The sequence below is a fragment of the Heptranchias perlo genome, chromosome 1 (assembly GCF_035084215.1).
Source record: "Heptranchias perlo isolate sHepPer1 chromosome 1, sHepPer1.hap1, whole genome shotgun sequence".
NCBI lineage: Eukaryota > Metazoa > Chordata > Chondrichthyes > Hexanchiformes > Hexanchidae > Heptranchias > Heptranchias perlo.
Window position 1 is genome coordinate 58,315,987 of NC_090325.1, and position 15,547 is coordinate 58,331,533.

Genomic DNA, 15,547 nt, shown 5'->3' on the forward strand with positions numbered 1-15,547 from the left:
GGTCTGGAACTCATTACCTGAAAGGGTGGTAGAGGCAGAAACCCTCATCGCATTTAAAACGTACTTGGATGTGCACCTGAGGTGCCGTAACCTACAGGGCTATGGACCAAGTGCTGGAAAGGGGGATTAAGATGGATAGCTCTTTTTCGACCGGCACAGACACGATGGGCTGAATGGCCACCTTCTGTGCTGTAAATTTTTCTATGTTTCTGTTCTGTGATACACCAACACAAAGCACACCCTGGAGTGCCAACTGTTAGAGAGGATTGATGTGTTCTTACTTACAATTTACACCTCAAAACCAATAGGGCCCATAAACATTGAATGTCACAAATTTATTAAGTATACAGTAATTAAACACACTTAAAAAGCAGTACTCATGACAAAACCTTGCGGGTTTAGTTGGAGGACTCAAAACGTGTTCCAGTTCTGAGCTCGGTCACTTAGGCCTTTATGAATCCGAAGTCTCTGCTATAACACCAACTTTTTATAACATTTTTCTTATCCCTTCTGCATGACAATCCACATGTTTCTGCATTTAAAAAAAAATAGGAGCAGGAGTAGGCCATTTGGCCCTTCGAGCCTGCTCCGCCATTCAGTATGATCATGGCTGATCCTCTATCTCAGTCCCATATTCTTGCTCTCGCCCCATACCCCTTAATGCCTTCTGTGTCCAGAAATCTATCTAGCTCCTTCTTAAATATATTCAGTGACTTGACCTCCACAGCCTTCTGTGGTAGAGAATTCCACAGGTTCACCACCCTCTGAGTGAAGAAATTTCTCCTCATCTCAGTCCTAAATGTCCTATCCCGTATCCTGTGACTGTGACCCCTCGTTCTGGATTCCCCAGCCAGGGGAAATATCCTCCCTGCATCCAGTCTGACTAGCCCTGTCAGAATTTTATATGTTTCAATGAGATCCCCTCTCATTCTTCTAAACTCCAGTGAATTCAGGCCGAGTCGACCCAATCTCCCCTCATACAACAGTCCTGCCATCCCAGGAATCAGTCTGATGAACCTTCGCTGCACTACCTCTATTGCAAGTATATCCTTTCTTAGGTAAGGAGACCAAAACTGCACACAATACTCCAGGCGTGGTCTCACCAAGGCCCTGTATAACTGCAGCAAGACATCCTTGCTCCTGTACTCGAATCCTCTTGCAGTGAAGGCCAACATACCATTTGCCTTCCTTACTGTTAGCTGCACCTGCATGTTTGCTTTCAGTGATTGATGTACAAGGACACCCAAGTCCCTTTGTACATCAACATTTCCCAATCTATCACCATTTAAATAATACTCTGCCTTTCTGTTTTTCTTTCCGAAGTTATACTGCATCTGCCATGTATTTGCCCACTCAACTTGTCTAAATCGCCTTGAAGCCTCTTTGCATCCTCCGCACAACTCACGATCCCACCTAGTTTGTGTCGTCAGCAAACTTGGAAATATTATATTTGGTTCCCTCATCCAAATCATTGATATATATTGTGAATAGCTGGGGCCCAAGCACTGATCCCTGCGGTACCCGACTAGTCACTGCCCGCCACCCCGATAAAGAACCATTTATTCCTACTCTGTTTCCTGTCTGTTAACTAATTTTCAATCCATGCCAGTATATTCCCTCCAATCCCATGTGCTTTAATTTTGCACACTAACCTCTTGTGTGGGACTTTATCAAAGACCTTCTGAAAATCCAAATACACCACATCCACTGGTTCTCTCTTATCTATTCTACCAGTTACATCCTCAAAAAACTCCAGTAGGTTTGTCAAACATGATTTCCTTTTCATAAATCCATGTTGACTTTGTCTAATCCTGTTGATATTTTCTAAGTGTCCTGTTATCACATCCTTTATAATAGACTTTAGCATTTTCCCTACTATTGATGTTAGGCTAACCGGTCTGTAGTTCCCTGTTTTCTCTCCCTCCTTTTTTAAACAGTGGGGTTACATTTGCCACCCTCCAATCTGCAGGAACTGTTGCATAATCTATAGAATTTTGGAAGATGACAACTAATGCATCCACGATTTCCATGGCTACCTCTTTTAGTACTCTGGGATGCAGATTATCAGGTCCTGGGGATTTATCAGCTCTCAGTCCCATTAATTTCTCCAGCGCTCTTTTTTTTCCACGAATATTAATTTCCTTTAATTCCTCCTTCTCACTAGTCCCTTAGTTCCCTAGCATTTCTGGAAAGTTATTTGTGTACTCTTCCGTGAAGACGGAACCAAAGTATTTGTTTAATTGCTCTGCCATTTCCTTGTTCCCCATTATAAATTCTCCCGTTTCTGATAATAAGGGAACTAAATTTGTCTTCACTAATCTTTTTCTTTTTACATACTTGTAGAAGCTTTTACAGTCCACTTTTATGTTCCTTGCAAGTTTTTTTTATTATTCGTTCATGGGATGTGGGCGTCACTGGCGAGGCCAGCATTTATTGCTCATCCCTTACTGCCCTTTTAGAAGGTGGTGGTGAGCCGCCTGCTTGAACCGCTGCAGTCCGTGTGGTGAAGGTTCTCCCACAGTGCTGTTAGGAAGGGAATTCCAGGATTTTGACCCAGCGACAATGAAGGAACGGCGATATATTTCCAAGTCGGGATGGTGTGTGACTTGGAGGGGAATGTGCAGGTGGTGTTGTTCCCATGTGCCTGCTGCCCTTGTCCTTCTAGGTGGTAGAGGTCATGGGTCTGGCAGGTGCCATCAAAGTAGCCTTGGCGAGTTGCTGCAGTGCATCCTGTGGATGGTGCACACTGCAGCCACAGTGCACCGGTGGTGAAGGGAGTGAATGTTTAGGGTGGTGGATGGGGTGCCAATCAAGTGGGCTGCTTTGTCCTGGATGGTATTGAGCTTCTTGAGTGTTGTTGGAGCTGCACTCATCCAAGCAAGTGGAAAGTATTCCATCACACTCCTGACTTATGCCTTGTAGATGGTGGAAAGGCTTTGTGGAGTCAGGAATTGAGTCACTTGCCCCAGAATACCCAGCCTCTGACCTGCTCTTGTAGCCACAGTATTTATGTGGCTGGTCCAGTTAAGTTTCTGGTCAATGGTGACCCCCAGGATGTTGATGGTGGGGGATTAGGCGATGATAATGCCGTTGAATGTCAAGGGGAGGTGGTTAGACTCTCTTTTGTTGGAGATGGTCATTGCCTGGCACTTGTCTCGCACGAATGTTATTTGCCACTTATGAGCCCAAGCCTGGATGTTGTCCAGGTCTTGCTGCATGCGGGCATGGACTGCTTCATTATCTGAGGGGTTGTGAATGGAACTGTGTACTGTGCAATAATCAGTGAACATCCCCATTTCTGACCCTATGATAGAGGGAAGGTCATTGATGAAGCAGCTGAAGATGGTTGTGCCTAGGACACTGCCCTGAGGAACTCCTGCAGCAATGTCCTGGGGCTGAGATGTTTGGCCTCCAACAACCACTACCATCATCCTTTGTGCTAGGTATGGCTCCAGTCACTGGAGAGTTTCCCCCTGATTCCCATTGACTTCAATTTTACTAGGGCTCCTTGGTGCCACACTCGGTCAAATGCTGCCTTGATGTCAAGGGCAGTCACTCTCACCTCACTTCTGGAATTCAGCTCTTTTGTCCATGTTTGGACCAAGGCTGCAATGAGGTCTGGAGCCGAGTGGTCCTGGCGGAACCCAAACTGAGCATCGGTGAGCAGGTTATTGGTGAGTGAGTGCCGCTTGATAGCACTGTCAACGACACCTTCCACCACTTAGCTGATGATTGAGAGTAGACTGATAGGGTGGTAATTGGCCGGATTGGATTTGTCCTGCTTTTTGTGGACAGGACATACCTGGGCAATTTTCCACATTGTCGGGTAGATGCCAGTGTTGTAGCTGTACTGGAACAGTTTGGCTGGAGGCGCGGCTAGCTCTGGAGCACAAGTCTTCAGCACTACAGCCGGGATGTTGTTGGGGCCCATAGCCTTTGCTGTATCCAGTACACTCAGCCGTTTCTTGATATCACGTGGAGTGAATCGAATTGGCTGAAGACTGGCTTCTGTGTTGGTGGAGATATCGGGAGGAGGGCGAGATGGATCATCCACTCGGCACTTCTGGCTGAAGATGGTTGCCAACACTTCAACCTCGTCTTTTGCACTCACGTCATCATTGAGGATGGGGATGACTCCGCCATCATTGAGGATGGGGATGACTCCACCATCATTGAGGATGGGGATGTTTACAGAGCCTCCCCCTCCCGTTAGTTTACTCTAATACTCTATTTTTCCCCTCTTAATCAATCTCTTGGTCCTTTTTTGCTGAATTCTAAACTGCTCCTAATCCTCAGGCTTGCTACTTTTTCTGGCAATTTTATATGACTCCTCTATGGATCTAATTCAATTCTTAATTTCTTTTGTTAGCCATGGTTGGGCCGCTTTTCCTTATGTGTTTTTGCGCCATAAAGGAATTTATAATTTTTGCAATTCATGCATTTGTTCCTTTACTGTTAGCCATTGCCTATCCACCATCATGCTTTTTAATGAAGCTTCCCAATCTATCATAGCCAACTCACTCCTCATACCTTCATAGTTTCCTTTGTTTAGATTTAGGACCCTAGTTTTGGATTGGACTACTTCACTTTCCATCTTAATGAAGAATTCTATCATATTATGGTCACTCTTCCCTAATGGAACCCACACAACAAGATTATTAATTAACCCCTTCTCGTTGCACAATACCCAATCTAGGATAGCCCGTTCCCTGGTTGGCTCCTCAACGTACTGGTCTAAAAAAACCATCTCGTACACACTCCAGGAATTCATCCTCGACAGTATTGTTGCTAATTTGGTTTGGCCAGTCTATATGTAGATTAAAGTCAACCATGATTACTGTAGTACCCTTGTTACATGCTTCTCTAATTTCCTGTCCCCTACATTACCACTACTATTTGGAGGCCTATGGACAACTCCCACCAGTGTTTTCTGCCCCTTGGTGCTTCTTAACTCCACCCAGACTGATTCTACATCTTGATTTTCTGAGCCAATATCCTTTCTCACTATGGCTCTGATTTCATCCTTTACGAACAACACCACCCCGCCTCCTTTTCCTTTTTGCCTGTCCTTCCTAAATATCGAACACCCTTGGATATTCAGCTCCCAGCCTTGGTCACCCTGCAGCCATGTCTCTGTAATCGCAATTATATCATATCCGTTTACGTCTATTTGCACTGTTAATTTGTCTACCTTATTACGAATGCATCGTACATTCAGATGCAGTGCCTTTAGATCTGTCTCTTTAAGATTTTTAGACATCTTAACATTTTTTAGTACTATGGCCCTATTTGTCTTATTACCATTTTTTCTTACCCGGACCCTATTTGTTCGTGCACTCTTTTGTTTGTACGCTCTGCCCCTATCTGGTTATCTTTACCTCAATCACTTTCCTGTCTTTGTCTTTTCTCTTTAGCATTCTAGATTTCTCTCCACCGGGACCCTCCCCCCACTTATTTAGTTTAAAGCCGTACTTACCTCCCTAGTTATTTGATTTGCTAGAACTCTGGTCCCAGCATGGTTCAGGTGTAGTCCGTCCCAACGGAACAGCTCTCTCTTTCCCCAGTACTGGTGCCAGTTCCCCACGAATTGAAACCCACTTCGCCCACACCAATCTTTGAGCCATGCATTCATCTCTCTGATCTTATTTACCCTATGTGAATTTGCTCGTGGCTCAGGTAATAATCCAGAGATTATTACCTTTGCGGTTCTGTTTTTTAATTTAGTCCCTAGCTGCTCAAACTCTCTCAGCAGAACCTTTTTCTTAGTCCCACCTATGTTGTTGGTACCTACGTGGACCACGACAACTGGATCCTCCCCCTCCCACTCCAAGTTCTTCTCCAGTCCAGATGAGATGTCCTTAACCCTGGCACCGGGTAGGCAACATAGCCTTCGGGACTCATGCCCCTGGCTGCAGAGAACAGTGTCTATCCCCCTAACTGTACTGTCACCTACTACAACCATCTTCCTTTTTACTCCCCCCACTTGAACGGCTTCCTGTACCACGGTGCTGTGGTCAGTTTGCTCATCCTCCCCGCAGTCCCCGTACTTGTCCACAAGGGTTGGACAAGCGCAGGGACTGAGGCTCCTGCAATACTACCTCCTGGATACCCGTACCTGCCTCACTAGCAGTCACACCCTCCTGTCCCTGACCACATGTCAATTCCAAAGTATTTAATCTAAGGGTTGTGGCTGCCTCCTGGAGCAAAAGGTCCAGGTATCTTTCTCACTCCCTGATGTCTTGTAATGTCCGCAGCTCGGACTCCAGCTCCTCAACTCGGAGCCGAAGTTCCTCAAGCCGTAGACACCTACTGCAGATGTAATTGCCCTGGACAAAATTGTCCACCAGCTCCCACATATTGCAGCAGCAACACATCTCCTGTTCTCCCATTATTTTCTTTCTTTAATTAAGTAATTTAGTGTTAATCAAATTATTTACCTCATTTAATTTATTAGATTAATTAAATTAAGTTTAGTTTTTAAAATTTAGTTATATGCTATATGTTAACTTAAAACTTAGCCCACAGTCACTACCAATCAGTTACCTGTCTCACCTGTGATGTCACATTGCAGTTTTCTATTGTTGAAGATCTGCTGCTGCTTTTATCCCCGTTCTTGGTCTCCTGTTGCTCAGGTCCGCCACCGCTCTGCGGAAAAAGTTAGGAAAAGCAAGGCAAAGGTGCACCTCCTTCCCCCACTTACCAAACTCTCAAGTTGCTCACTTTGTGCCCGCTACACTGAGTGCTGCTTACACTCATAGGCCCCTGCATTTCTACTGTTTGTGACTCAGATGAGTCAGCCCTGCTCTGCTGCTGTTTCAGGAACCAGTTTAATCTAGCTAACCAATTAACTAACTACAGCAGCTCTCCAGTCGGAGAGCTTGCTTGTTTGTCTCTGCTTAAGCATGACAGAAACTTAAAAATTTGAAGTTTAAAATTGAACTTAAACAGTTGATCTTACTTAAAAGTTAATAGCAATTAACACCAGATTCTAAAAGAGATTAACCCTTAAACTCCCACACTTACCAAACTCTCAAGTTGCTCACTCTGTGCCCGCTGCACACTGCATTATATAATACAACTCCATATAAGATGAATTGTAATGAGCTTGTCCCTTATCAATAACTTTAATAACCGGTACAACTCCCCAACTTTGTTGCCTTAGCGGAAATTTCACTCTTGTTCTATTCTACCAATGGAACTTCGAATTATAAGTCTGTACTATTCCATACCGATCTCCTGCTTCTAAAAAGGATGATGTATTCGCAGATGTTTTCTTCTGCGGGACTTGCTACTAAACTGACCATTGTTTTAAGGTCAGTCTTAATTCAACAGTTCAGTGGTCATTGACATATACTTCCTTACTTAACAGGCAAAAGTTAAAGGTTACTATTGCTACAGTATCAATAGAAATCAATATCAGTATTACATTAGCAGACTTCAGGACAGTCTGATTAACCCTTTCCTTTAATGCTCTTTCCCCATAGCCCTGCAAATTTTCCTTTTCATGCATATATCCAATTCCTTTTTGAAAGTTACTATTGAATCTGCTTCCACCATCCTTTCAGGCAGTATGTTCCAGATCATAAAAACTCACTGTGTAAAAAAAATTCTCCTCATCTCCCCTCTGGTTCTTTGGACAATTATCTCAAATCTGTGTCCTCTGGTTACCAACCCTTCTGCCACTGGAAACAGTTTCTCCTTATTGACTCTTATCAAAACCATTCATGACCTTGAACACCTCTGTCAAATCTCACCTTAGCCTTCCCTGTTCTAAGGAGAACAACCCCAGCTTCTCCAGTCTCTCCACGTAACTGAAGTCCCTCCTCCCTGGTGCCATTCTAGTAAATCTCTTCTGCATCCTCTTTAAGGCCTTGATATCCTTCCTAAAGTGTGATGGCCAAAGTTGAATACCACACTCCAGCTGAGGCCTAACCAGTGTTTTACAAAGGTTTAGCATAACATCCTTACTTTTGTACTATACGCCTCTATTAATAAAGCCTGAGATCCCATATGCTTTTTTAATAGCCTTCTCAACTTGTCCTGCCACCTTCAAAGATTTGTGTATGTGCACCCTCAGGTCTCTCTGTTCCTGCACCCCCTTTAAAATTGTACCATTTAATTTATATAGCCTCTCCTCATTCTTCCTACCAAAATGCATCACTTCACATTTCTCTGCATTAAATTTCACTGCCCATTTCACTGTCATCCTGAAATCTGTTACTATCCTCCACATTGTTTACTACATTTCCGAGTTCAGTGTCATCTGCAAACCTTGAAATTATATCCTGTATACGCAAGTCCAGGTCAATAATATATATCAAAAAGAGCAGTGGTCCGAATACTGACCCCTGGGGAACACCATTGTATACTTCTCTCCAGCCTGAAAAACAACCGTTTACCACTGCTCTCTGCTTTCTGTTCCTGAGCCAATTTTGTATCCACGCTGCCAATGTCCCTTTAATCCCATGGACTTTAATTTTGCTTACAAGTCTAATATGTGGTACTTTTTCAAATGCCTTTTGTAAGATAATATATACAACATCAACCACGCTACTGTCATCAATCCTCTACATTACTTCATCAAAGAATTCAATAAAATTAGCCAAACACAATTTGCCTTTAACAAATCCTTGCTGACTTTCATTTATTAGCCCATGCTTTTCCAAGTGCCAATTAATTCTGTCCCTGGTTATTGTCTCTAAAAGTTTCCCCACCGCCGACGTTAGGCTGACTGGCCTGTAATTGTCAGTTTCATCCCTCTCCCCTTTTTTAAACAGGGGTGTGACATTTGCAATCCTCCAGTCCTCCGCCACCATCCCCATATCTAAAGAGGATTGGAAGATTGTGGCCAGAGCCTCAGCAATTTCTACCCTCACTTCCCTCAGTAACCGAGGATGCATCCCATCTGGACCGGGTGACTTTTCTACTTTCAGTACTGCCATTCTTTTAAGTACCTTCTCTTTATCTATTTTTATCCTATCCAATAACACTACTACCTCCTTATTTACTGCTACAATGGCAGCATCCTTTTCTCTAGTGAAGACCGATGCGAAGCATTCATTTAGTACCTCAGCCATACCCTCTGCCTCCACAAGAAAATCCCCCTTTTTGTCCCTAATCGGCCCCGCCCTTCTTTCGATTACCTTTTTACTATTTATATGTTTATGAATGACTTTTGAGTTCCCTTTTCACAGAATCATAGAAAATTTATGACATAGAAGGAGGCCATTCGGCCCATCGTGTCCGTGCCGGCTAAGGAACGAGCCACCCAGCCTAATCCCACTTTCCTGCATTTGGTCCGTAGCCCTGCAGGTCACGGCTCTTCACGTGCACATCGAGGTATTTTTTAAATGAGTAGAGGGTTTCTGCCTCGACCACCCTCTCAGCCAGAAGTGCCGAGTAGATGATCCATCTCGGCCTCCTCTCTATATCACCAACATCACAGAAGCCAGTCTTCAGCCAATTCGATTCGCTCCACGTGATATCAAGAAATGGCTGAGTGCACTGGATACAGCAAAGGCTACGGGCCTCGACAACATCCTGGCTGTAGTGCTGAAGACTTGTGCTCCAAAACTAGCTGCGCCTCTAGCCAAACTGTTCCAGTACAGCTACAACACTGGCATCTACCCGACAATGTGGAAAATTGCCCAGGTATGTCCTGTCCACAAAAAGCAGGACAAATCTAATCCAGCCAATTACCGCCCATCAGTCCACTCTCAATCATCAGCAAAGTGATGGAAGGTGTCAAGCGGCACTTACTCACCAATAACCTGCTCACCGATGCTCGGTTTGGGTTCCACCAGGACCACTCGGCTCCAGCCCTCATTGCAGCCTTGGTCCAAACATGGACAAAAGAGCTGAATTCCAGAGGTGAGGTGAGAGTGACAACCCTTGACATCAAGGCAGCATTTGACCGAGTGTGGCACCAAGGAGCCCCAGTAAAATTGAAGTAATGGGAATCAGGGGGAAAACTCTCCAGTGACTGGAGTCATACCTAGCACAAAGGAAGATGGTAGTGGTTGTTGGAGGCCAATCATTTCAGCCCCAGGTTATTGCTGCAGGAGTTCCTCGGGGCAGTGTCCGAGGCCCCATCATCTTCAGCTGCTTCATCAATGACGTTCCCTCCGTTATAAGGTCAGAAATGGGGATGTTCGCTAATGATTGCACAATACACAGTTCCATTCGCAACCCCTCAGATAATGAAGTAGTTCATGCCCAAATGCAGCAAGACCTGGACAATATCCAGCCTTGGGCTGATAAGTGACAAGTAACATTTGCGCCAGACAAGTGCCAAGCAATGACCATCTCCAACAAGAGAGAGTCAAACCACCTCCCCTTGACATTCAACAGCATTACCATCGCCGAATCCCCCACTATCAACATCCTGGGGGTCACCATTGACCAGAAACTTAACTGGACCAGCCACATAAATACTGTGGCTACAAGAACAGGTCAGAGGCTGGGTATTCTGCGGCGAGTGACTCACCTCCTGACTCCTCAGACCCCTTCCACCATCCACAAGGCACAAGTCAGGAGTATGATGAAATACTCTCCACTTGCCTGGATAAGTGCAGCTCCAACAATACTCAAGAAGCTCGACACCATCCAGGATTAAACAGCCCGCTTGATTGGCACCCCATCCACCACCCTAAACATTCACTCCCTTCACCACCGGTGCACTGTGGCTGCAGTGTGTACCATCCACAGGATGCACTGCAGCAACTCGCCAAGGCTTCTTAGTCAGCACCTCCCCAAACCCGCGACCTCTACCACCTGGAAGGACAAGAGCAGCAGGTACGTGGGAACAACACCACCTGCACGTTCCCCTCCAAGTCACACACCATCCCGACTTGGAAATTTTTTGCTGTTCCTTCATCGTCGCTGGGTTAAAATCCTGGAACTCCCTATCTAACAGCACTGTGGGAGAACCTTCACTTCACGGACTGCAGCAGTTCAAGAAGGTGGCTCACCACCACCTTCTCAAGGGCACTTAGGAATGGGCAATAAATGCTGGCCTTGCCAGCGATGCCCACATCCCATGAACGAATAAAAAAAAAGGCGGTGAGTTCCAGATCCCCACCGCCCTCTGGGTGATAAACTTTTTCCTCATTTCCGCTCTAATCCTTCTACCAATCACTTTAAATCTATGTCCCCTGGTTATTGACCCCTCCGCTAAGGAAATAGGTCCTTCCTATCCACTCTATCTAGGCCCCTCATAATTTTGTACACCTCAATTAAATCACCCCTCAGCCTCCTCTGTTCCAAGGAAAACAACCCCAGCCTATCCAATCTGTCATCATAGCTAAAATATTCCAGTCCTGGCAACAACCTCGTAAATCTCCTCAGCACCCTCTCTAGTGCAATTACATAATTCCTGTAATGTGACCAGAACTGTGCGCAGTACTCAAGCTGTGGCCTAACTAGTGTTTTATACAGTTCCAGCATAACATCTCTGCTTTTATATTCTATGCCTCGGCTAATAAAGGAGAGCATTCCATATGCCTTCTTAACCACCTTATCTACCAGTCCTGCTACCTTCAGGGATCTTGGACATGCACTTCATTTCCTCTACACCTTTCAGTATCCTCCCATTTATTGTGTATTCCCTTGCCTTGTTTGCTCTCCCCAAATGCGTTACCTCACACTTCACCGGATTGAACTCCATTTGCCACTTTTCTGCCCATCTGACCAGTCCATTGATATCTTCCTGCAGTCTACAGTTTTCCTCCTCACTATCAACCACACGGCCTATCTTTGTGTCATCCACAAATTTCTTAATCATGCCCTCTACGTTTAAGTCCAAATCGTTAATGTATACCTCAAAAAGCAAAGGACCTAGTACCGAGCCCTGCGGCACCCCACTGGAATCAGCCTTCCAGTCGCAAAAACACCCACTACCCTTTGCTTCCTGCCACTGAGCCAGTTTTGGATCCAATTTGTCACATTCCCTTGGAGCCCATAGGCCATTACTTTTTTGACCAATCTGCCATGTGGGACCTTGTTAAAATCCATGTAGACGACATCAATTGCGCTACCCTCCTCAATCTTCTTTGTCACCTCCTCGAAAAATTCAATCAAGTTAGTCAGACACGACTTCCCCTTAACAAATCCATGCTGACTGTCCATGATTAGTCTGTGCCTTTCGAAGTGACAGTTTATCCTGTCCCTCAGAATTGATTCCAATAATTTGCCCACCACTGAGGTCAGGCTGACTGGCCTGTAATTACTCGGTCTATCCTTCGCTTCCTTTTTAAACAACGGTACAACATTAGCAGTCCTCCAATCCTCCGGCACTACGCCTGTATCCAGTGAAGTTTGGAAAATGATTGTTAAAGCCTCCACTACTTCCTCCCTGGCTTCTTTTAACAGCCTGGGATACATTTCATCCGGCCCTTGTGATTTATCCACTTTCAAAGATGCTAATCTCCTTAATACTTCCTCTCTCACTATGTTTATCCCATCCAATATTTCACACTCCTCCTTAACTTCAATCCCTGTATCATCCCTCTCCTTTGTGAAGACAGATGCAAAGTATTCATGAAGAACTGTACCCACATCTTCCGCCTCCACACATAGTTTACCTTTTTGGTCTCAAATAGGCCGTACTCTTTCCTTAGTTATCCTCTTGCTCTTAGTGTATTTATAAAACATCTTTGGGTTTTCTTTGCTTTTACCTGCTTATATTTTTTTCATGCCCTCTCTTTGATTTCCTGATTTCCTTTTTAACTTCACCCCTGCACTTTGTATACTCCTCCATGCTTTCCGTAGTATTGAGCTCCCGGTGTCTATCATCGACTTTCTTTTTCTGCCTAATCTTACCCTGAATGCTTCTTGACATCCAGGGGCCTCTAGATTTGGCAGACCCTCCCTTTTTCTTTGTGGGAACATGTTTTGCCTGAACCACTTGAATCACCCCTTTGAATGTTTCCCACTGCTCTGACACTGATTTACCTTCAAGTAGCTGTTTCCAGTTTACTTCTGCTAAGTCACTTCTCAGTTTAATAAAAATGGCCTTTCCCCAATTGAAAACTTTAACTCCTGATCTGTCGTTATCCTTTTCTATAACTATGCTAAAACTAACTGTTTTATGATCACTACCACCAAAATGCTCTCCCACTGCTACTTCTTTCACAATACATTTAAGGACTGCCAAACTCCTCTGTTGTTTATTTTCTAACTTTCGTTCCCTCTGCCTTCCAGACTCACTCACTGGTTTTCTGCCTTCCATTTCCAGTTCCGACTTTATCCCATCTGAATCTACACTCAGGTTCCCATCCCCTTGCCAAGCTAGTTTAAACCCTCCCCGACAGCACTAGCAAATCTCCCCGCAAAGATATTGGTCCCGGCCTTGTAGAGGTGCAACCTGTCCGGCTTGTACAGGTCCCACCTCCCCCAGAACCGGTCCCAATGCCCCAGGAATCTAAAGCCCTCCCCCTTGCACCACCTTAGCAGCTACGCATTCATCTGCTCTATCCTCCTATTTCTATTCTCGCTAGTGCGTGGCACAGGGAGTAATCCGGAGATTACTACCTTTGAGGTCCTGCTTTTTAATCTTTTTCCTAACTCCTAAAACTCTGCCTGCAGGACCTTATCCCTCTTCCTACCTATGTCGTTGGTCCCGATATGGACCATGACCTCTGGCTGTTCACCTCCCTCCCTAGAATGTTCTGCGGCCCCTCAGTGACATCCTTGACCCTGGCACCAGGGAGGCAACATACCATCCTGGAATCACACCTGCGGTCGCAGAAACGCCTGTCTGCTCCCCTAACTATGGAATCTGCTATCACTATTGCTCTCCCGACCTGTCTCCTCCCCCCCTGTACAGCTGAGCCACCCATGGTGCTCTTATCTTGGCTCTGGCTGCACTCCCCAGGGGAACCCTCTCCCCCACCAGTATTCAGAACTGAACTACCTGCCTGGTTCTCCTTGTCTGTCTGGCGGTTACCCAGTCCCTTTCTGCCTGCACTGTCTTAAGTTGCCGGGTGACCACCTCCTGAAACGTGCTATCCACAAAACTCTCAGCCTCGCGGATGCACTACAGTGACACCAGCTGCTGCTCAAGGTCCGAAACCCGGAGCTCATGCTCCTCTAGCTGACGACACTTCCTGCACATGTGGTTGTCCAGGACACGGGAAGCGTCCTGGAGTTCCCACGTGGCACAGGACGCTAATCTATTCACTTACTCTCTCTTTGCCCCTCTTATTCCCTTTCTTAGATCTCCTCTGTACTTTCTGTATTCTGGGAATCGGGGAAAACTCTCCAGTGGCTGGAGCCATACCTAGCACAAAGGAAGATGGTAGTGGTTGTTGGAGGCCAATCATCTCAGCCCCAGGACATTGCTGCAGGAGTTCCTCAGGGCAGTGTCCTAGGCCCAACCATCTTCAGCTGCTTCATCAATGACCTTCCCTCCATCATAAGGTCAGAAATGGGGATGTTCGCTGATGACTGCACAGTGTTCAGTTCCATTCGTAACCCCTCAAATAATGAAGCAGTCCGAGCCCGCATGCAGCAAGACCTGGACAACATCCAGGCTTGGGCTCATAAGTGGCAAGTAACATTCACGCCAGATAAGTGCCAGGCAATGACCATCTCCAACAAGAGAGAGTCTAACCACCTCCCCCTGACATTCAACGGCATTACCATCACCGAATCCCCACCATCAACATCCTGGGGGTCACCATTGACCAGAAACTTAACTGGACCAGCCACATAAATACTGTGGCTACGAGAGCAGGTCAGAGGCTGGGTATTCTGCGGCGAGTGACTCACCTCCTGACTCCCCAAAGCCTTTCCACCATCTACAAGGCACAAGTCAGGAGTGTGATGGAATACTCTCCACTTGCTTGGATGAGTGCAGCTCCAACAACACTCAAGAAGCTCGACACCATCCAAGATAAAGCAGCCCGCTTGATTGGCACCCCATCCACCACCCTAAACATTCACTCCCTTCACCACCGGCGCACTGTGGCTGCAGTGTGTACCATCCACAGGATGCACTGCAGCAACTCGCCAAGGCTTCTTCGACAGCACCCCCAAACCCACGACCTCTACCACCTAGAAGGACAAGAGCAGCAGGCACATGGGAACAACACCACCTGCACGTTCCCCTCCAAGTCACACACCATCCTGACTTGGAAATATATCGCCGTTCCTTCATTGTCGCTGGGTCAAAATCCTGGAACTCCCTTCCTAACAGCACTGTGGGAGAACCGTCACCACACGGACTGCAGCGGTTCAAGAAGGCAGCTCACCACCACCTTCTCGAGGGCAATTAGGGATGGGCAATAAATGCTGGCCTCGCCAGCGACGCCCACATCCCGTGAACGAATAAAAATAAATTCAACCTGGTTCTCCACTGCATTATGAACCTTACATTTGTCACAAGCTTCCTTTCTCTGTTTCATTTTAATCTCCATACCTTTAGTTATCCAAGGAGCTCTAGCTTTGGATGTCCTTCCTTTCCACCTTATTGGAAATCTACGTCTGCTGTGTACCTGAACCCTTGAAGGCCTCTCATTGTTCAATTACTGTTTTGCCTGCCAATTTT

General features: G+C 45.8%; 1 protein-coding gene across 1 annotated transcript in view; it reads left to right on the forward strand.

The window, feature by feature from the left end:
• Positions 1-15,547, forward strand: part of LOC137328374 (probable phospholipid-transporting ATPase IM) — a 206,246-nt gene that overhangs the window by 127,854 nt on the left and 62,845 nt on the right. The gene's annotated exons all lie outside the window — the stretch shown is intronic.